Consider the following 22,701-nt stretch of genomic DNA (forward strand, 5'->3'; position numbering starts at 1 on the left):
TGGGATAAACCGTGCAAAACGTTTTTACTTTATGCTTCTGGCAGAAGGGTAGCAATACAAGATTAATTCTCAAGGTAATTCTAGCTTCCAGTAGACTCACTTCTCCATATCACACCAGGTCGGATCTTCTGATCTTCAAAGACTGTCCCACTCAGCTCAGCCTGGAAATTCCAGAACAGACTTCCACCAGTAAGCCCACCTCAGTGACTCCGTGCCCCTTAAATCTCAAGGTCCTGTCTGTCCTGTTCTTTTCTGTTCAAACAGAAAACAAACTTTTACTAGCATTCTGCTTAGTTGTTAACACAGATACAATTCAACCTGCTCTTCACAGCAGTTTGTTTGTGTCTCTCTGTCTGTCTGTCCATCTCTCTCTCTCTCTCTGCCTATCCGTCTTTCTCTGTCTCGCCCCCTCCCTCACTCTGTCTCGCCCCCTCCCTCGCTCTGTCTCGCCCCCTCCCTCGCTCTGTCTCGCCCCCTCCCTCGCTCTGTCTCGCCCCCTCCCTCGCTCTGTCTCGCCCCCTCCCTCGCTCTGTCTCGCCCCCTCCCTCGCTCTGTCTCGCCCCCTCCCTCGCTCTGTCTCGCCCCCTCCCTCGCTCTGTCTCGCCCCCTCCCTCGCTCTGTCTCGCCCCCTCCCTCGCTCTGTCTCGCCCCCTCCCTCGCTCTGTCTCGCCCCCTCCCTCGCTCTGTCTCGCCCCCTCCCTCGCTCTGTCTCGCCCCCTCCCTCGCTCTGTCTCGCCCCCTCCCTCGCTCTGTCTCGCCCCCTCCCTCGCTCTGTCTCGCCCCCTCCCTCGCTCTGTCTCGCCCCCTCCCTCGCTCTGTCTCGCCCCCTCCCTCGCTCTGTCTCGCCCCCTCCCTCGCTCTGTCTCGCCCCCTCCCTCGCTCTGTCTCGCCCCCTCCCTCGCTCTGTCTCGCCCCCTCCCTCGCTCTGTCTCGCCCCCTCCCTCGCTCTGTCTCGCCCCCTCCCTCGCTCTGTCTCGCCCCCTCCCTCGCTCTGTCTCGCCCCCTCCCTCGCTCTGTCTCGCCCCCTCCCTCGCTCTGTCTCGCCCCCTCCCTCGCTCTGTCTCGCCCCCTCCCTCGCTCTGTCTCGCCCCCTCCCTCGCTCTGTCTCGCCCCCTCCCTCGCTCTGTCTCGCCCCCTCCCTCGCTCTGTCTCGCCCCCTCCCTCGCTCTGTCTCGCCCCCTCCCTCGCTCTGTCTCGCCCCCTCCCTCGCTCTGTCTCGCCCCCTCCCTCGCTCTGTCTCGCCCCCTCCCTCGCTCTGTCTCGCCCCCTCCCTCGCTCTGTCTCGCCCCCTCCCTCGCTCTGTCTCGCCCCCTCCCTCGCTCTGTCTCGCCCCCTCCCTCGCTCTGTCTCGCCCCCTCCCTCGCTCTGTCTCGCCCCCTCCCTCGCTCTGTCTCGCCCCCTCCCTCGCTCTGTCTCGCCCCCTCCCTCGCTCTGTCTCGCCCCCTCCCTCGCTCTGTCTCGCCCCCTCCCTCGCTCTGTCTCGCCCCCTCCCTCGCTCTGTCTCGCCCCCTCCCTCGCTCTGTCTCGCCCCCTCCCTCGCTCTGTCTCGCCCCCTCCCTCGCTCTGTCTCGCCCCCTCCCTCGCTCTGTCTCGCCCCCTCCCTCGCTCTGTCTCGCCCCCTCCCTCGCTCTGTCTCGCCCCCTCCCTCGCTCTGTCTCGCCCCCTCCCTCGCTCTGTCTCGCCCCCTCCCTCGCTCTGTCTCGCCCCCTCCCTCGCTCTGTCTCGCCCCCTCCCTCGCTCTGTCTCGCCCCCTCCCTCGCTCTGTCTCGCCCCCTCCCTCGCTCTGTCTCGCCCCCTCCCTCGCTCTGTCTCGCCCCCTCCCTCGCTCTGTCTCGCCCCCTCCCTCGCTCTGTCTCGCCCCCTCCCTCGCTCTGTCTCGCCCCCTCCCTCGCTCTGTCTCGCCCCCTCCCTCGCTCTGTCTCGCCCCCTCCCTCGCTCTGTCTCGCCCCCTCCCTCGCTCTGTCTCGCCCCCTCCCTCGCTCTGTCTCGCCCCCTCCCTCGCTCTGTCTCGCCCCCTCCCTCGCTCTGTCTCGCCCCCTCCCTCGCTCTGTCTCGCCCCCTCCCTCGCTCTGTCTCGCCCCCTCCCTCGCTCTGTCTCGCCCCCTCCCTCGCTCTGTCTCGCCCCCTCCCTCGCTCTGTCTCGCCCCCTCCCTCGCTCTGTCTCGCCCCCTCCCTCGCTCTGTCTCGCCCCCTCCCTCGCTCTGTCTCGCCCCCTCCCGCGCTCTGTCTCGCCCCCTCCCGCGCTCTGTCTCGCCCCCCCCTCCCGCGCTCTGTCTCGCCCCCTCCCGCGCTCAGTCTCGCCCCCTCCCGCGCTCAGTCTCGCCCCCTCCCTCCCGCGCTCTGTCTCGCCCCCCCCTCCCGCGCTCTGTCTCGCCCCCTCCCTCCCGCGCTCTGTCTCGCCCCCCCCTCCCTCGCTCTGTCTCGCCCCCCCCTCCCTCGCTGTGTCTCGCCCCCCCTCCCTCGCTCTGTCTCGCCCCCCCCTCCCTCGCTCTGTCTCGCCCCCCCCTCCCTCGCTCTGTCTCGCCCCCCCCTCCCTCGCTCTGTCTCGCCCCCCCCTCCCTCGCTCTGTCTCGCCCCCCCCTCCCTCGCTCTGTCTCGCCCCCCCCTCCCTCGCTCTGTCTCGCCCCCCCCTCCCTCGCTCTGTCTCGCCCCCCCCTCCCTCGCTCTGTCTCGCCCCCCCCTCCCTCGCTCTGTCTCGCCCCCCCCTCCCTCGCTCTGTCTCGCCCCCCCCTCCCTCGCTCTGTCTCGCCCCCCCCTCTCCCTCGCTCTGTCTCGCCCCCCCCTCTCCCTCGCTCTGTCTCGCTCCCCCCCCCCCCCCCACTCCACCTGCCTATCTCCCGGTGTCTCGCCCCTACCTCTGTGTATCGCCCACACCCCTCTGTTCAAACAAATCAGCTGTCCGAGGTGTCACTTGATTTTCAATGGGTGTCTGGTTTGGATCACATGTGCCTGTGATATGCTACCCATCTGCCAGAAGTGTGGCATAAAGTAAAAATGTTTTGTACGGTTTATCCCAGTTCTGTTAATTAGTTAATGCCAGAGTATCCTTTCCTCCTGGTTTAGCTGGCATGTGCCTGTCTCCAGGCAGAGTTAGTATGATCACACCATTTCCCTGTTCCGGGCACTCTGTTCCACCTGAAATTAAGGAGACGTTTTAAAACATGCTCCCTTGTAAAGTCCCACATCATAACATAACCTTGCCATCAGTGCAAAGTGAAACCACTACACACCAACACTACTGTTGAAATATAAATAGTGTTGTGGGGTGGCCAAGTTGTAATATTAGTGATAGACTTGATCCACAGACACTTCTTGGGTGAAAACATTAAGTTTATTTACGGTGGAAACATTAAGTTTATTTACAATCTACTCAGCAGCAATTGCACATGTGCTTTCAACTCTAACTCCATCTCTACACTGTGCTGAGGTAGCCTGTGCTACACTCCTATTGGTTACTACTGATCATGTGATCTTCCTTAACAAGTATTGCTCTTAAAGGTACATTACACTAAATAAAACTATAGTTACTACATTCCTCCCCCTTTTAACTCGGCTATACATGTTATATTTACAAGTACATATTTTTTCAAGGCAAGATAATGTTTACACTGGGTAAGGAATTTACAAGTTCACTCTTTCAGGTGGCTTCCTAGTATGCGTGGAATGTTGCAGTTCCACAACTTCAGATTCTTTGTCAGGAACCTCTTTTTCTCCGGAGTTGCCTAAACATCAGGTGCTTCGGTGGGCACTTGCAGTTCTGTATCCTCAACTCTTACAGGAACATCAGACATGTCAATCCTGGGTTGAGAGCCGGTAATGATCACTGGTGTAACCAAATCTTGGTGATTTGTCTCTCTCTTCCTTAACTGGTCCACATGTTTACGGATGATCCGGCCTTCCACCTCCACGTGGTTAGACAGAGGTCCAGTCCCTGCACTTAGTTAACTCGGTAACCACTTTGGTCCTTCCCCAAAGTTTTTCGTGTATACCGACACTCTCACGGTAAATTCCCTCTCACAACTATGCCTGTCGTGTTTAGTTTCCTGGCTCCCCTGACTCCTTTCTACCTTCTCCTCTAAATTCGGCATTATTAAGCTCAATCTTGTCCTGAGATGGCGTTTCAACAATAACTCTGCAGGTGTGACACCTGTTGCTGTGTGAGGGGCAGTCCTGTAATGAGAGAAAATGTGCTTGCTTGGTTTCCAAGGAATCGCTAGCTAGCTTTCTCATGCCTGCCTTGAACATTTGAACCGTCCTTTCAGCCAGTCGGTTTGAGGAAGGGTGGTACTGTGCAGTTTTTCCAAGTGAGTCATACAGTTGAGGCTGATAAACCGTTGAAATTCAGCACTTGTTAATGCTGTGCTGTTATTGGAAACAGCTACTTCTGGTAGTCCGTGAATGGCAAAACTCTGACGTAGTTTCCAACTGTAGCGGCCTATGTTGGTGACTTCAATTCATATACATCCAACCATTTTGGGCATCTACAATGAGCAGAAACATTGACTACATTGGACCTTTCCTAGGAGCAATGTGTAAATGCACCCAGGGCCAACCTGGCCTCTCCCATGGGTGTAACGGAGCGGTCGCTACAGCTTTTGCAGTTGCTGACATTGCACACAGTGCTTTACTAAACTCTCCATTTTGCCATCCATCCCATGCCACCATTGATTGCTTTGTGCTCAGGTCTTCATTCGGGAAATTCCTGGATGTGCGCTGTGTAGTTCAATTAAAAATGGCTCCCTTCCCTTTTGGAGGAACTATCACTCGTGCTCCCCATAATAAGATGCCATCCTGGCTGGTTATTTCATGTCTTCTGTTGAAGTACGGCTTTGTTTCGTCAGATATGGGCACCTGTGACCAACCATGTAACACTTATTCTCGTACCTGAGATAGTACTGGGTCCTGACTTGTCCAGTCTCTGATCTGTCGAGCACATACTGGTGAGGAATCTAAGAAATTTAACAGTAGAACAAGTTCCTGTGGAACTGGGACATGCTCATCATTTTCTTGTAAAGGCAAACGACTAAAGGCATCGGCGTTTGCGATTTGAATGCCAGGCCTATGTATGAAAGTGTATTCGTATGCTGCCAGGATTAAAACCCATGGTTGTATTCTTGCTGAGGCAATGGGTGGTATAGCCTCGTCCTCGCTAAACAATCATAGCAATGGTTTGTGGTCTGAAACGATTGTAAAATGGCGGCCATGTACGTACTGGTGAAATTTCTTGACACCAAAGATGAAGAACAGGCCTTCTTTCTCTACCTGTGAGTATCCCTTTTCCGCTGTGGTGAGCATTCCTGATACTAACCTATTGGCCGTTCTGTGCCGTCGTCCATCCGATGAGAGAGCGCTGCTCCCACTCCATAGCGAAATACGTCACATGTCAGCACCAATTCTTTCGTCTGGTCATAATGCACTAATAGATTGGACAAGTGCAACAATTGTTTCACCTTTATGAAAACTTCTTTCTGGGGCACCTTCCAAGACCAACGTTGGTTCTTTTCAAGTGGAGAATGTAGGGGGGGTCAGCACTGTAGACAAATTGGGTAAAAACCGCCCATAGCAGTTGATTATTCCTAGGAATGATTTGAACTCTGAGGTGTTCTTTGGCGCAGGTGCCTCTCTTATGCATCTCACTTTCTCCTCAACCGGGTGGAGGCCCTATTAGTATCTTCTTTCTATGTGCCATCTTCTTTCTAGCACAGAATTGAATCTCGGCCTTCTTTTTGGCTTCACTGTTGGCCAGACTTCTCTCAGTTGCAAGCTCAACTTGTCTGAGCTCAGTGGCTGAGTGTCTCAAAATTTCATTATCTGTCTGCTTCTGGGGAAATTCTGCGACTTTTGCTTCCAAAGCCTCTTTGGCTTCATTTAGCTGATTCTTCAGCCCTTTGCTAGGCAACTAGCTTCACTGAGCTGGCACTGCCTTGGAGGTTATCCAAACTCCTGTCTCCTGGCTGCATCCGCCCAGACATGACTCCCAGGGCTTCCCCCAAGCCCTGTTCACATTTCTTCTGCTGTGCTTCCATTCTACTGTTTGAGACAGCCTTCATTTCTTCATGTTGCTGAATGGGGACACATTCCTTTTGCATTTGCTTTTGAAGGACAGTTAACTATTCTTTCAACTGTTTAATTTCTTGTTGCCCTTGGCAGAGTTGCCCTCTCTCTGGGGTCTTTTATAATTTTTTTGTTCGTAGCCATTTTTCTTGTACTTACCACTTTAAATGTATTGCCGCTTTAGGAGCAGTCACCTTTTTTAAAAAAATTTGGGCTATCTCCGCAGCTGTCAGCTTTTCTCTGCTGCGTTTGCTGCGCTTTTCTAGTTTTGGCAGGATCCCCGATATCACGAGTTGTCTCTTTTAACTTCGTTAAACTTCGCTCCTGCTCAGAAAAAACACAGCAGTGATTTCTTCTCCCTTTTTTCTGGGTGACTCTGCAGGCTTTTTAAACTTGCAAGCTGTGTGCCAGATCCTCTAGCCTGCGGGGCTGCCACCTATTTTGCAATACAAGTCAAGATTCTCTCCCTTTTCCAATATAGTCACTATATACTGTATATACTAAATACAGGTTAACCCAGTTGATTCTTAATGCTCTGTTTTAAACTCCTAACCATAAAGGTTGTGAAGGAGATTACTTTAAACCAACATTATTTCAATAAAGGTCATCTCCATTGCCACTAGAAACAAGAGCTGCCCATCAACCAATCTGATTGCTCCACCTGGCCATGTGATGGAGCCCTTACAGTGTGGAAGGAGGCCATTTGGCCCACTGAGTCCAGGCCAGCTCTCTGTGGAGCAAACCAGTCACCTGTTCTAGCCTCTTAGCCCTGCAAACTTATTTCCCTGGAATGCCTTTCTAACTTTTTGAAAGCATTTTTATCACTAATGTTATAGTGCTTTTAGAATATTAGTTGTCATCAAGTTAGGTTTTAGCCAAGGAAGCATCTAGAAGCTGCCCAGAAAAGGTGCTTTAACATTTTCAATCACGTAAGTGCATGAACCATGTCAAAAATTTCCAATGAGCAGTACTTTTTAAGAATAATATTAAGGCTTAATGGAAGCTACAAGATGTCACTTCTTGAAGCAAATGATCATTATGCAGATGTATCTAACTTTTTGTCATGTGTAATGATTTCCAGTTAAAGATTACTAACGAAAATCAGGGTATATTTGCATTCAGATGGAGACAGATTAGCCAATTTGGCGGGGGGGGTGGTCTCATAACTAGATTTCGACCTCGAACCCAGGTATCCCAAGTACTCATTGTGTTATTTAGAAAAAGAAATGCAACCCACTGGTAGATGGCATATCATCAATTTTAACTCATTTCAAGAATGTCATTTTAAATATTTGATTAATGAATGAAACAATTTGTAAAACTTTAAAGCTAGCCAAAGGGTTGACTTGAGGGTAGCTTCAATCTGTGTTGCCTCATAAAAGGCAGGTTTTCTTTCGATAGAACCTTATTACTTCTGTTAGAAACATCGCAAAGCACCGAATGAAATACACTGTGCGGTTGTAGCTGTTACATAGCGAACCACTGTGTGCACACTGCCTGGTCCCACAAGCAAGAAGACAAAAGACCAATTACTCTAATTTTAGTGCTGACTCCCCTTTGAATCATTCATTGGGATCTTTAACATCCGTCACAGAGGACAGATGGGACCTCAGTTTAACATCGAATCCTAATGTCAGTACTGCACTGAAGTGTCGGCCTACATTATATGCTCAAGCCTTCAAGTGGGCTTTGAATCCACCACCTCTTTCTATCAAGTGGCACTTAAGCACCACAAATGTTTGCAATAAACTTAAGTTTGTAACCTCCATAGTGAAACAACACCTGCCTATTCAAATTAGCTCAGCTCATTATTCTTGGTATAAAAACCATTTTGTTCAGTTTTGTGTGTGAGATACATACCCTTCGGGTGGAATACTCGAGGGGCCCCATCGAGGTTGGGAACAGAGGCAGTTGGGGCCCAAAAATACCAGCACCGGTTGGCATGCCTGGTAGATGGTGCACAGACTTTGGGAAATTGGAAGGTATGTTACTCATTGCATAGAATTCCCAGTCTCACCTGCTCTTGTAGCCACAGTATTTATCTGGCTGGTCAAGCTTAAGTTTCTGGTCAAGGTAACCCCCAAGATGTTGAAGCAGGGCGTTCAGCAATTGAATGTCGGGGAGATAGTTAAATTCTCGTTGTAGATGGTCATTGCCTGACACTAAGTGGCAAGTAACGTTCATGCTACACATCAGTCCATTCTCTTCATTCTTAACTCCAGGTCACCAGTTTGACCTACTCAAGTGGAGGGAAATGGAAAACTCAGATTATTTAAGCAAGATTTGCAAGTGGTTGAAATTTAATGACTTAGTCCTGAAGTAAAGTTGAATTTCTTTTTCATTTTTTTTTTCATGGGATGTGGGCATTGCTGACAAGGTCAACATCTGTTGCCCATCTCTAATTACCCTTGTGGCTTGCCACACCCTTTCAGAGGGCAGATAAGAGTCAACCACATTGCTGTGGTCCTGGAGTCACATGTAGGCCAGACCAGATAGAGAGAGCAGATTTCCTTCCTAGATCATTAGCGTGGACCTCTGGATTACTAGTCCAGTGACATTATAACTACCCCACCGTCCCACCCCCTGAATGAATAGACACCTGTAACTGGAGGACAGATTCATTTTGATTTCCTGCTCCACTTTGAGTTAAGCATTTTTAACAAGCTTATCACTTTGGTAGCAGCCCCGAGGATCACTAGTTAAGTTGCATGTAGGTCTGGTTTTACTGAACATAGCCAGCCTAGTGCTGGGTACCTCCTGGGGGGAAAAAAACAATATTGTAATGGGAGCATCTAACAGTCTCTATTTGTACATGCAAAGGACCTAATGCCTGGTTCAGATACAGGCCCTGGACACCCAACTGTTTTGCCTATACCAATATGGCAGGCAGAGAACTTCTGGCTTGTAATGAGTGTGCGCTCCCTGTCTGCCATATTGGAGGCTTTCGAACCTCAAAAACAGGCATGGGAATTATCAAAATATCTAGTACCAAATGCGGAATCTCTTGGCTGGAGCTATTGACAGGCTTTCGTATTTTAAACTGTTCAAAGCAACACAAGTCATTTGGCAGATAAATAATGTATGCAGGTAGGCAAAGAGGCAGATGAGCATTACAAATGGAAGAGTGTCACCAGGTAAAGTAGTTTATAATTTTTGCTGTAATCAGTGACTGCTCTAAAAGCATTGCTTTCATACTTGCAAAAATATCATGGCACATTTAAAATGTCCGACAGAAAAAAAAACTGACGTTCTTTTAAATCACTCTAAGCTGACCGTTATGACGTTGAATAATGAGATTTTGCGTGCATCTATTTTTTTTTTCAATTTCCCTACGGAACTGGCTGTAGAGCTCTTAATTGAATGCATGTCATGCAGCCAAGATACAAACTCAACAGGAAGTATTTATTTGCTGGCTTCTCATTCCTACTATTGGGTCTGGGATTGGTTTAAGGGGGGAAATTTCTGCTGTATCTCTCTTTCTTTTAACTTATTCTTTCAGGGGATGCTGCTGTGACTTGCTTCCTTTTTACTTTCCCAACTTCTAACCCCAGAACTGCCTTCCGCTGTGAGGGTTATGGTATAAATTTGTTCCTCTAGCTCCAAACTAGGTGAATCTTCCAGCCTCCTTTTAAGTCCCCACAAACTCCTTTTTCAGTCTGAGCATGAGCTGCCACTTGTGTTCTGTGTGTTGAATGATAGTCAACATTTTCTCTGCTTAAGATACAGGCTAGGGTGCTTCTATCTCTCAGCTGGCTGCAGACCACACAAGACCAAACTGCTGTCTGTCTGCAATATTCATGGGTTTATAGGGAAGTCTGTAACCTAATCTCAAAAATGGCTCCCTCTGCCCTCTTCCCCATGGCAACAGAAACAAATTACCTTTGCATTCACATAGAAAAGTTACTTAGTTATCTTTTGATCCCAACTTCCTTTCACCTTAGATGTAAATGTTTACAGCATAACTGTTTACAACTCGATACCTATAATCCCTCTCTGGGGATTTGGGGGACTCAAAGTCTACTCATTGTAGACTTGGAGAATGCAGTCATTGCCATCAAGTGTAAATACCTTGCACCTGCCTGTCAGTAAAAGAGTCTTCCTTTGATCTCTGACAATCAAACCACCAGGCTTACTGTCAGGCAGACATGCAGAACAGGCCACTTTATTTACCCTAAACTTAGAGAGACAGTCCCAAGTAATAATATTCCTATAAACCAAAAGATGCAGTCCTAAACATAATCCTAATAAAGCTCCCAAATGTAACAATGTTCTGACAGGAAATAGCTGTGGTGAGAAACATCTTTTAATGATAAGAGCATTTTACAATGAAAATGTCACCACTGTTGTAACATTGGAAATGCAGCAGTCAATTTAGGAACAGCAAGATCCCACAAACAGCAAGGAGATAAAGGGCAGATCCTCTGCTTCAGTGATGTTGGTTGAAGGACGGATATTGGCCAGGACATGCTAAAATCCCCCCCCCCTGCTCTCTTCCAAACAGTATATAGGATGTTTTACATCCACCTCAGAGGGCCTCAGTTTAATGCCTCATCTGAAAAACAACACCTTTGACAGTGCAGAACTCCCTCAGTACTGCACTGAAGCATCAGCTTAGACTTAATGCTCAAGTCTCTAGAATGGTTCTTGAACACAGGACCTTCTGAATTTGAGGTGGCAGTGCTACCTCAGCGCCATGATGGGCCTCACTGAAATGCCACCGATTCACTTACCAAATAGGGTGCAATGCAGCATCTTGCTACTGAAAATTGGGAAGCCATTGTCCAGCTGCTGGTTTCCAGATAAGTGGTGGGAGTTAGAGGTGGTCCTGGCACAAAGGAAAGCTTCTGACTTGCATTTTAGGCCATGGCATCTTTCCAACACCCAGCAGAATATCACTAAAGCAAATCATGTTGCTGTTTGTGGGATCTTGCTGTGTGAAAATTGGCGAACATGTTTCCTATCTTACAACAGTGACTGCACTTCAAAGTACTTCATTGGCTGTAAAGCACTTTAAGATGCCTTGAGGTTGTGAAAAGCACGAGATAAAGATTAAGACTTCATTTTTCCCTATATTTGCCAGCCTGTTTTGACCTGTCATGAAAGTCATGCAAACTCTGGCCTGAGTTGAAACACAGTCAGATGGAAGGGCCGACAATATCATGGGATCCAAATAGCATAAGTTCATGAGGGCCCCACATGTTTTAGGCAGCCTCCTCCATCTCCCGCAGACATACATGGATCAGGGCTGACAGCATTGGGAAAGAGAGTGTCTGAGAGGTTAACCAAGATGCTTGGCTTTGGCTACTCATCCATCCATTTTTTTTTTTTGCCATATTAGAGGCAATAATTACATATGTTGGAAAACCAAAATTAGAAACAGAAGACTACCCAAAATACATGTCCGGCCCATCAACATGTTCTGGCCCTAACCTTGACAGGGTGGGCTGCATGGCGGTGGGTTTTCTGTCAGAAAACGGAGGCCCAGTTTTTCCCTGCATTCTGAGGAGTTTCGGCTTCCCGACGTGCACTGTTTTTGTTCGGCAGGTTCCCAACCAGTAAATGACCACTTAACGGCTGCCTCCTTCCATCTTTGCTATTTTACCAGCTGTAGGGGATGACCACACCATGTGACCAGGCTGCCAGGTAAACCATGTGCCCGACAGAGGTTCTTCTACCTCCCACCATCCTAAGCAGCAATGGCTGCCCCCTCTTCTCTTCCCTGCAACCCCCCCCCAACCCACCCTCCCAATCACTGCCCATCCCCTCATTGGGGCCTGCCTAACTGACCCTGGCATAGCTGCCCCGCTCAGCTGGTTATCCGGCCTCCGTAACTGTTTCTCGCCGGGAACTGACTACAACCCCAGAAGTGGTCACCATTCCCAAACTGGAGAGCTGCCAGCCATCTGATTGGCTGACAGCTCTCGGAGGCCACATGGGGACAGGAGCCATGACCTCAGGTAATTAACTGTCTGACGACCGTAAAAATCCAGCCATGATTTCCAGGGATGGCAGAGGCTGGCTCTTCCCCCGACTTTCCAACCTGTGGTGTGGGGGGTGAGCACCATCTCTGTGCAAAAAGTCCAGCCTATGTTTCCGGTGCTGTCTTTCCATCGGAAGCTCCAGAACTGGTATGAGATAAATAGAGCAAAAGGTCAACGGCTTTCTTTGGGCAGTGAGTTGGTGGAGCATGGAATACTTCGGGACAGGAATAGTTGAGGCACAGATCATTGTATCTTTTAGTTGGACATTTGAAGCAGGACTAAGGGAGGAGAACAGGAAAGTTGGATTAGCAAATATCTGGCACCAATCTAATATGGTCTCCTTTTGCCCTATGCAATTTTATAGCTTTATAATTAAACTAGCAGACAGTGAGAAGCATGTTCTGTAAATTTGTTATGCATTACTTTGCAGTTATGACCAATAGCAACTGGTGGTATATAATGTTCTGAATACATTTGATGCAAAATGAGACCAGCAATTTTTATCTGATCCATGATTGGACTCCATTCAGAGACAAACAGATCAAAAGATTAGAGTGCCACACTACTAAGGGTAGGCTCTAGATGCGAGAAGATGCCCGAGATGATGTAAAACAGATGGACCTACCATGTAATTAGTAATCACTGATTGTCTAGTCGTTGTGTGTCTCAAATACACACGTGCACACCCCTACAGAGCACGTGTGCATTCACAAACACCCACGCGTACTTGCACGCACGCGCACCCACACACGCCCTTCCTCAAGGGCAATCCACTCCATTGCTTCCATGTTGTTGGTATCCACAGGATCCAGAGAAGGTTTAAAATAAAACAATTTTCATAGAAGTCAAGATCTGCATAATCAGCTTGAAATTATCTCTGTGTAAATAATGGCACATCACAGTGCTATTCAGTCAGAGCTCATGGTAAATCTGAATCTGTTTATTAATACATTGTAAAAGATAACTCCAATTTGGTGCTGGAAACAATTTATTGAAAATGAAACCCAAATTACTGATTAACACATCCCGAAACAAACACACATTGATAAGATAAATTAGAATTATAAAATGATTGTAGCACAGAAGGAGGCCATGCCACCTCTCAGCAAATGTTACTCAGCTCGTTCCACACTCCTTTGCCCTTTCCACATCCCGCTGTTTATCTTTCCCCTTCAGATAATTATCCAGTTTCCTATTGAAAGCTAGGATTGAATCTGCCTCCACCACACTCTCGGAACATTCCAGATCCTAACCACTCGCTGCATGCAATTTTTCCTCGCCATCATTGCTCCTTTTGCCAATCACTTTAAATTGGCATCTGGCCCCCAACCTTTCCGCCAATGGGAATAATTTCTTCCTATCTATTCTGTCCATACCTCTCAAAGTTTTGAACACCTCTTTCAAATCTTCTCTCAACCTTCTTGAAGGAGAACAGCCCCAGCTTTGCCAAGTTGCTCATCACTGGAACCATTCTCGCAAATCTTTTCTGTACTCTCTCTAATGCCTTCACATCCTTTCCAAAGTGTGGCACCCAAAATTGGACACACCACTCCGGTTGAAGCCGAACCAGTCTTTTATAAATGTTCGCCATAACTATCTTGCTGCTGTACTGTATGGTCACTAATTTACTAGGCCCTTGGTAGCAGAAAGGGATAGGGGGCAAACCCAACATCTTCCCTCAGGCATTCCATTTTTCAGATAGCGGGGAAACGTGGCAGCCTTGCCCAGAGCCCAGTTGAACAACTTAAGTGGCCAATTAAGGGCCACCTTTGTGGATCTTTTCACCCAAACTGAGGGTGCCCGCCACTATGTGAGGAGATGGCCCAATGAAACCTGGCAGCCTCCAGCAGACTCTGGTGCAGGGGGTGAAACCTCCGCTTTGGCCTTTCTTGGCCACAGAGGAGGCTCACCCCCAGCAGCAGTGATCTCCCTCCCCCCTCCCCCCCACAGCAACAGTGCTGCCTGTGCCTAATGGACCTCCCCCATTCAGCCAATCACTGGGGTCTGCCTGCCTGGGCCCGATTATCCACCAACCCCTCTTACTTCACTTTAAGGGTGTTGTGGATTCATGTCCCAATCCCGGAAACCAAGAACTGTGATTGTACTCAAAAGAGTTGCAATCTGTGACTGTTGATAACTCGAAAGAGTTTAAGGGTGTCTCAGCCATTGAGGTTCAACTTTGCAGCTGTAGTCTTAGCAATGGCAGCCGCTAGCTGGTGGCAATGATTAATCTCTTTAATGGACTGAAGCTCAGTAATGTGAACAATTAGAAACATTTGGAGTTCAAAAGGCTGGGTCAAAGCTTGGCTGTGTGTGGACAGTGGAAATGCTGGTAGCTGAGAATAACTAATATATGTCCTGGTATTTAACTGCCATCGGTTGGAAAGAACCTAAACAGCCAGATTAAATACAACACCAAATAGAGTTAAGTTTGCTCTCCATTGGACTCAATTCTGGACCCACTCCAGGTTGCAGCTGTAGATAGGGAAGCCTATCCAACTGACGTCGTAAATAAGTTAGATAATAGTGATCTTCAATTCAGGTTGTGGACTAATTGCTTACAAATGCTTAATATGCTTGTCTGAAATTCGTCTCCCTTGTATTTTAACAGGGACATTAACCCAATTACAATAAATGAGTCATATCTGTTATCCTACTGTCTCATTTCAAGGTTGTTGTCTTGATTTAGGCAGCAAACTCTGCAATAAATAATTTAAATTCCTGCCCAATTAACATCTGAAAGAAAGAAATTAATAAGCAGTAGAACAGATGTTCCCTTCAGCTAAGCTGCTCAGGCGTGATGTCATGAAGCATCTCTTCAAATAAAGGGCAGAAACAGCCCAGATTTGCACAAAGTGCGGGTAGCGGGCAGGGAACAAAGTCAATTTTTCGCGCTATATTGTCCCATTCCTGTCTCATTAATTATGCAGCCACAGGAAACAGGCTGGCGGGCAGCCTCTGATTTGCCTGCCACACCGTTAGCTCACTACTTCCTCACACACGGTGCCATATTTAAGCTGCAGCTGCGCACACATTTAATGCTTACAGCCCAATACTACTCTGGTGAAGGCATGGCCCCAAAAGCCTAGAAGAATGCAGCCCCCCGATTCAATGGCACATCCCTGGAACTCCTTCTGGATGCTGTGGAGGCCCACAATGATGTCCTCTACCTCTGATCTGGCTGCAGGAGGTCCATCAGTCTCGCCACTCCAGCTTGGGAGGCAGTGGCAGAGGTGGTTAGTGCCAATGCTGTACACAAGAGGTCAGCCATCCAGTGCCGAAATCAGATGAAGGATCTCATCCATGCCACCAGAGTAAGGCAACCCTCTCATCACTCTAAACTCTCACATTCGCAAGCCCATCACACATTCACTGGCATCTCACTGTCTGCCAGCTCAAGGTACATCATCACTCGCTCTCTCTCACACATCCTCACATCTCCATCTGGCCTCATCTCCTCTGGAGACTGGCTCCTCAGCCCTCACCCTCTTGAGGCCCCTTGCACAGATCAACATGTGCCCCCCCACAAACACCCTGGGATAACCGCCTTCCCCAGTGCAGCCCTCACCCTGAAGCCTCTTCCCTTGCCTGAAGCCACTTCTCCCCGTTCCCCAAGCAAGCCCTAGCCCTGCAGACATTGAAAAGCCAGCCCTGCCTTACGACTGGTCTCGTAGGTAGAGAACTGCCTGTCAGTCCCCCTAAAGGTGATGTGGAGCTGCCTGTGAAGCCTGGCACCGATGACTCTGAGTTTTTTAAAATTCATTTATGGGATTTGGGCTTCGCTGGCTAAGCCAGCATTTATTGCCCATCCCTCGTTGCCCTTGAGAAGGTGGTGGTGAGCTGCCGCCTTGAATCGCTGCAGTCCCTGTGGTATAGAGTGCTTCCCAAAGCAAGGTAGGCAAACAGACCTCGAAGTGCAGCTCGCCAGGTGAACATCGCTTATGTACAGTGGTGAAACACGTGCCAGGATGATCCGGCATGCGGGGGATGATTCCGGCGCGCATGGCTTATAACGAGATGCTAAAGCATTGAAATTGGGTTCCCAACACGCAGCAATGGGAAACGCAATTGATTGTCATTGATGGGTGGAGCGGACGATTGCAAACTGGTTTTCAGGATGGCGTGAAACTGATTTTTGGCTTTCTCGCCATATTGCTGCCCCCCACTCCCCCCCCACCCCCCAGCCGACCCACCATGACACCCAATGCCATCAGGGCCGGAAAATTCTGGTCAAAGAGCAGTGAAAACCTGGAACTCTTGTTTCAAAAAAGAACTGTTGAGGCTGGGCGAGGTCAATTGAAAATTTCAAAACTAAGCTCGATAAAATTTGGCGAGGCAAGGGTTACAGAAACAAGGCAGGTAGATGGAGTTGAGATGCAGATCAGCTATTGGAGGGTAGAACAGGCTCAAAGGACTGAATGGCTGTCTCCTGTGTTCCTGTGAGATAGGAAAGGGAAAATAATTGTAGTTTTATTCTACAAGAATCCTGATGGAACTCAAGATAAAAGCAAAATACTGCAGATACTGAAAATCTGAAATAAAAGCAAAAAGTGCTGGAAAGACTCAAGTCTGGCAGCATCTGTGGAGAGAGAAACAGAGATAGTGTTTCGAGTCCATTATGACCCTTCTTCGGAAGGGTCGTCTTCTGAGTTCCGAAGAAGAGTCAAATTGGACTTGAAACGTTAACTCTGTTTCTCTCTCCACTGATGCTGCCAGACCTGCTGAGTTTTTCCAGCATTTTTTGCTTTTACTCCAATTGTGTTGTGAAGATGTAACAGTTTCTGCATATGAATACTTTAAGATTAACTTGGGATCGCATTAGTACGTGACTGTCCAGTCAAACCACATATAAAAATTAGACCAGGTCTTCTGACAAAAGAGCAAATAATTTTTTAATCTGCTTTTCAAATGTTTTTTGGCTCCTGTGTGCAGCATAAATAAATGCTAATGTACCTGTGCTACAGTTGAATAGATTAGGCATTGAACAAGCAGTAAATATATTAAATGATGCTGCTAATGCATCGAATTAGTTTTAAAATGTTTAACCAATGACTAGTTTCCCACATCATGCAGTTGGACTATGGTTAATAAATTTCTTTGCTAACTAGCATATCATTGCATAAAGCAATTCCAAGATTATTGGTGGCTCAGAAAATCCCTTAAGGGCCTTTTTGATTTTACTTCCAGACTTCTGATGTAATGCTGCATGTTTACTTCTGCTTATACTATTTGATCTTTCTGCTTAGAGGGTAGCTTGTAGGCCCAGTGGCAGAACTCCAATGGTTTAAATTATATAGGCTAACATTCCTATATGTCTGACAGGAGTGCTACATTGTTGAAGGTGTCCTTTGGATGAGACATTAAGGAGGTACCATTTACCTCCCTTGCGGTGCTATTCAAAGAAGGGCAGGGGAGACTTGAGGACCTCATGTCCTGACCCATATTTAGCCCTCAATCAACTAAAGACATTGGAATGTAGAGTGTGGGTAATTCCCAGACACGTGGAAACGCCATCATCTCCAAGTCTCTCGCCATCTTGACTTAGAGATATATTGCCATTCCTTCATGATTGGGTCAAAATCCTAGAACCCCCTACAGTACAGGGCTGTGGGTGTGCCCTCATGACTCAAACGACAGTGTTTCAAGAGGGTGCCTCCTCCTCGAGGGCAATTAGGGATGGACATTAGCTGCTGATCTTTGCCAGTGCCACCCAAATCCACATGAAGAAATTGATTACTTCTTCATATTATAATTAGAATAAGTCAACATAGTTTTACTAAAGGGAAATCCTGTTTGACAAATTTCTTCCAGTTTTTTTTGAGGATGTAACTAGTTGGGTAGATAAAGGGGAACCAGTAGAGGTAATATACCTGGATTTCCAAAAGGGATTTGATAAGGTGCCACACAAATGATTAATAGGCAAGATAAGGGTTCATGGAACTGGGGGCATGGATAAAAGATTGGTTAATAGACAGGAAGTAGAAGGATGGGCATAAATGGAGCATTTTCAAGTTGGTAGTGAATAGTGGAGTGCCACAAGGATCATTGCTATTTACAATCTATATTAATGACTTAGATATATTACTTTTTCCTTCTAAGTTTACTGAAGATACCAAGCTAGGTAAGCTGTGGGGAGGACACAGAGAGGCGGCAAAGAGATATTGACAGGTTAAGTGAGCAGGCAACAAAATGGCAGATGGAGTATAATGTGGGGAAGTGCGAAGTTATTCACTTTGGTCATAGGAAAAGTGAAGCAAAATATTTTTAAAAGGTGAGAAACTTGTAAGTGTTGATGTTCAAAGAGACTTGGGTATGCTTGTACAAGGAACTCAAAGTTAGCATGCAATTACAATAAGGGATTGGGAAGGCAAATTGCATGTTGGGTCTTTATTGCAAGGGGATTGGAGTACAGGAACGAAGAAGTGCTGTTACAATTGTATAGGGTTTTGGTGAGACCACATCTGCAGTACTGTGCAGTTTTGGTTTCCACTTTTAAGAAAGGATATGCTTGCATTGGAGGCAGTACAGCAAAGGTTCATTAAATTGGTCCCTGGGATGAGGGACTAAATTAGGCCTATATTCTTTGGAGTTTAGAAGAATGGGGGGGGTGGGGGGGCAATCTCTTTGAAATGTACAGGGTTCTGAAGAGGCTTAATAGAGCGAATGCTGAGAGATTGCTTCCACTGGTCTAGGAATCTAAAACATGAGGGCGCAGTCTCGGGATACATGGTCGATCTTTAGGACTGAGATGAGAGGAAATGACTTCACTCAAAGGGTTATGAATCTTTGAAATTCTCTACCCCAGAGGGTTGTGGATGTCCCATCATTGAATACCTTTCAGGCTGGGATAGACAGATTTTGATGTCTCAGGGAATCGAGGGATATGAGGCAGGAAGGTGAAGTTAGAACCCAAGATCAGCCATGATCAAAAATACCTGGAAAAACTCACCAGGTCTGCCAGCATCTGCGGAGAGGAACACAGTTAACGTTTCAAGTCCGAATGACCCTTCAACAGTTGAAGGGTCATTCGGACTTGAAACGTTAACTGTGTTCCTCTCCACAGATGCTACCAGACCTGCTGAGTTTTTCCAGGTATTTTTGTTTTTGTTTTGGATTTCCAGCATCCGCAGTTTTTTGCTTTTATCAGCCATGATCATGTTGAATGATGGAGCAGGCTCGACAGGCTAAGTGGTCTACTGCAGTCTTGTGTTTTGTGTTCCTTTACAGATGTACAAGGCAAACGTGCCCTATATTGCCAGTGTCAGGCTGATACTTCAGGCCAGTACTGGTGGAGTGCTGCACTGCCAGAGGTGCTGTCTTTCAATTGAGACGTTAAACCGATGTCTGCATTCTCAAGTGGATGTAAAAAAAAAATCCCATGGTACTATTTTGAAGAAAAGCAGGGAAATTATCCCCAGTTAATAGTTATCCTTCAATCAGCATCACAAAAACAAACATTCATTATTGTAGTCATTATCTCTTTGTTGTTGTTGTTTTTGAGAGCTTGCTGTGTACAAATTAGCTGCCACGTTTCCTTTACAGCAGTGACTAAACTTCAAAAGCATTTCAGCTGTAAAACAGTCATGAAAGGTGCTATGTAAATGCAAGTCTTAATCTTTTTTAGCATTCTCCAAGGCTTTCTTTTTCAGCTGTGGATTCTTTTCCCTTATCTTATAACCACCAACAGAAAATGGGTAATTGAAACAGTCAAAAGCTTGATGCTCCCATTGCTATTGGTTCATGGCCTTTACTTGGGAGAGTCAATAGAGTGAGCTTTTCCAGTTGTTGTTGTTCTTCTTTTTCTTCTTGTTCTCAGCACTATTATGATGAAGGTACAATCTCAGTCACTTCCTAAATTGTCTAATGCCCTTCCCTCACTATATGACACTCTGTACATTTACATGCAATGAAAAGAAACCCTTAGTTGTGCGTGGCAAACGCAGACTATCTGGTATGCAGGGCAATGATGCAAAAGTATCTGACCACTGGGTGTTAGACTAGCCACTAAATGAATGCATACAGTGACACCACAAGTCCCAGCCAGGATGGAGATGATTGGATAATTCCCCCATTAGTTACATCTGGAGATTGTGCTGCTGGAAGTGACTGGGATTAATTTTGTGCACATAATTTGTAACATGTAACTGTCCTCCACTCTGCATTTTGCTGAAGATATAATCCTGCTGTAGTCAGGAGACATTGCGGTGGCTTCAGTCATGAGTTCTGAGACTCTTTGCTCCGACCCACCTCCCAACTCATTTGCCAATGTAATGACCTCAATATTCACTCTGCTAAACCTGCTCCATTACTTAGCTAAATCTATCAAACCCATCTTTTGATGCAAGTTAGCACACATTTACAATTAAGTTAAAGTGAAAATGTAGTGCCTTTCATGACCTCAGGATATTCCAAAGTGATTGCAACCAATTAATCGCTTCTTGAAGTTTAGTCACTATTGCCACATAGGAAACGCGGCAGCCAATTTGCACACAAGAACCCACAAACAGCGACATGATAATGATCATGTCTCTTTTTTAATGATGTTGGTCAAAGAATAAATATCGGTCAGAACAGCAGGTAGAATTCCCCTGCTTTTCTTCAAATAATGGCATGGGATATTTTACATTCACCTGAGAGGGTAGACAGTGCTTCAGTTTAATGTCTCAGCTGAAAGATGGCACCTCTGATAGTGCAGTACTGGAGTGTTGGCCTAGATTTTTCTGCCCAAGTCCCTGGGGTTTGAATTCACAACCTTCAGGCTCACAGGCGAGAGAACTACCACCTAATCCATAGCTGGCGCCAAAGTCAAGGCTTTACTATGGAAATTTAGCTTGGGTGAAGGTAAATGCAGCATTTTTTTGATGTCTAGGCCCAAATTGGCACCGGAACAGAGCAGGCTGAGATTCTGTGGAGGAGGGAGTTTCAATTTCCTTTGCTTGTGGGTGGGTCAATTCACACCCAATTGATACTCTAGATTTAGCCTCCGTGTAAAGCAGTTTTGGCTATACACCAATACTAACCTTGTGGAGTGTGAATGTACCAGACAGGAAACACAGCATTGGTATATAACTTTGTATTTCTGTGGTATCCAGCCACTGCCAATAAAGATAAAGGGATGTTATTGCCAACTCTCCAGCTCCAGTGTAACATTCTGGCATACCAGAGTTGTCTTATGACATCAACTACTTTCAGTACATCCATCCCTGAGATACCTAATAACTGTTCGGTTCTCTGAGCATGTCATTACAAGCTCTTTGCATGCATATGCATCACACCACCCCCAGCTGTCTTTCCCCCTTCATGTCTCAATAAAGTTTCATTAGATCCATTTCCTGCTGTTTGATACAGAGGGATCTGGGTGTCCTAGTACATGAATGTATGTAGGCACAGCAAGTGATTAGGAGGACAAATGGAATGTTGGTGTTTATTGTAAGGGGAATGGGTTATACAAATAGGAAAGGCGTATTGCAGCTGTACAGGGCCTTGGTGAGACCACATCTGGAATACTGTGTACAATTTTGGTCTCCTTATTTGAAAAAGAATATAATTGCATTGGAAGCAGTTCAGAGAAGGTCTACTCCTAGCATAAAGGGCTAATCTTATGAAGAAAGGTTGAACAGATTGGGCCTATACCCATTGGAGTTTAGAGGAATGAGAGGTGATCTCGTTGAAACATATAAGATCCTGAGGGGACTTGATAGAGTGGATACTGGGAGGATGTGTCCCCTAAAACTAGGGGACACAGTTTAAGAATAAGAGGTCTCTCTTTTAAGGAGATGAGAATTTTTTTAAAGGTTGTTTAGTCTGTCATTCTCTTCCCTAGAAAGCAGTGGAGGTTGGGTCATTGAATTTATTCAGGGCGGAGTTAGATAGATGTTTGATAGACGAGGGAGTCGAGGGTTATGGGTGGCAGACAGTAAAGTAGAGTTGAGACCACAACCAGAGCAGCCATGATATTATCGAATGGCAGAGCACTCGAAGAGCCGAATGGTCTACTTCTCCTAATGTTCTTATGTTCCCATCTTGCAAAAATCGTGAGAAGACAGGTGCACTTGTGTAACCTGCAAATTTGTTTCGGCCGAGGATTAAATTTTTTAGCAAGTCATTTATAGTGTACCCTGGCCTTACCACCGCACCCCCCAACACCCGACAACCCCTGCCACACCCCCGGCTTGATGGCACCTTGGTAAATTTGCCATTCATTTCACTGGACTCCTATTTATCATCCAACTTCAGCCGTAATACCCTTTATCTTACCTTGCTGCCCCTGCTCTCTTTTCAAGTTGCCAAGTTCAGCAAGCATTACTTGTTCAAAATGCATGTCATTGTCTAGAAAAATATTGCCCCTCTCTGTTACATCAAGGTTTAACATTGCCACTCGTCATTTTGTTTCAGAATCTCACAGTACAGAAGGCCATTCAGCCCATTGTGCCTGTGCTGACTCTTTAAAAGCACTATCCAAGTCATCCCACTCCTCTACTGTTTCCTCATAGCCCTGCATTTTTTTTACCTTTTCAAGTACTTATTCAATTCTCTTTCTAAATTATCTTAGTGGCATTTGGAAAGTGGTTTCAATTCTGCTCAGTTTTTTCAATGAGCATTGAAATGACTTCCCACCTTTTCAAATAGTCACACCAGCAAGGTTAAGGCTGATTCTCACAGAACA

The 22,701-nt window shown here is 46.9% G+C and overlaps 1 protein-coding gene across 4 annotated transcripts in view; it reads left to right on the forward strand.

The window, feature by feature from the left end:
- Positions 1–22,701, forward strand: part of shank2b (SH3 and multiple ankyrin repeat domains 2b) — a 1,028,817-nt gene that overhangs the window by 945,915 nt on the left and 60,201 nt on the right. The gene's annotated exons all lie outside the window — the stretch shown is intronic.

Source organism: Cetorhinus maximus, chromosome 9, assembly GCF_964194155.1.
Source record: "Cetorhinus maximus chromosome 9, sCetMax3.hap1.1, whole genome shotgun sequence".
NCBI classification, from domain to species: domain Eukaryota; kingdom Metazoa; phylum Chordata; class Chondrichthyes; order Lamniformes; family Cetorhinidae; genus Cetorhinus; species Cetorhinus maximus.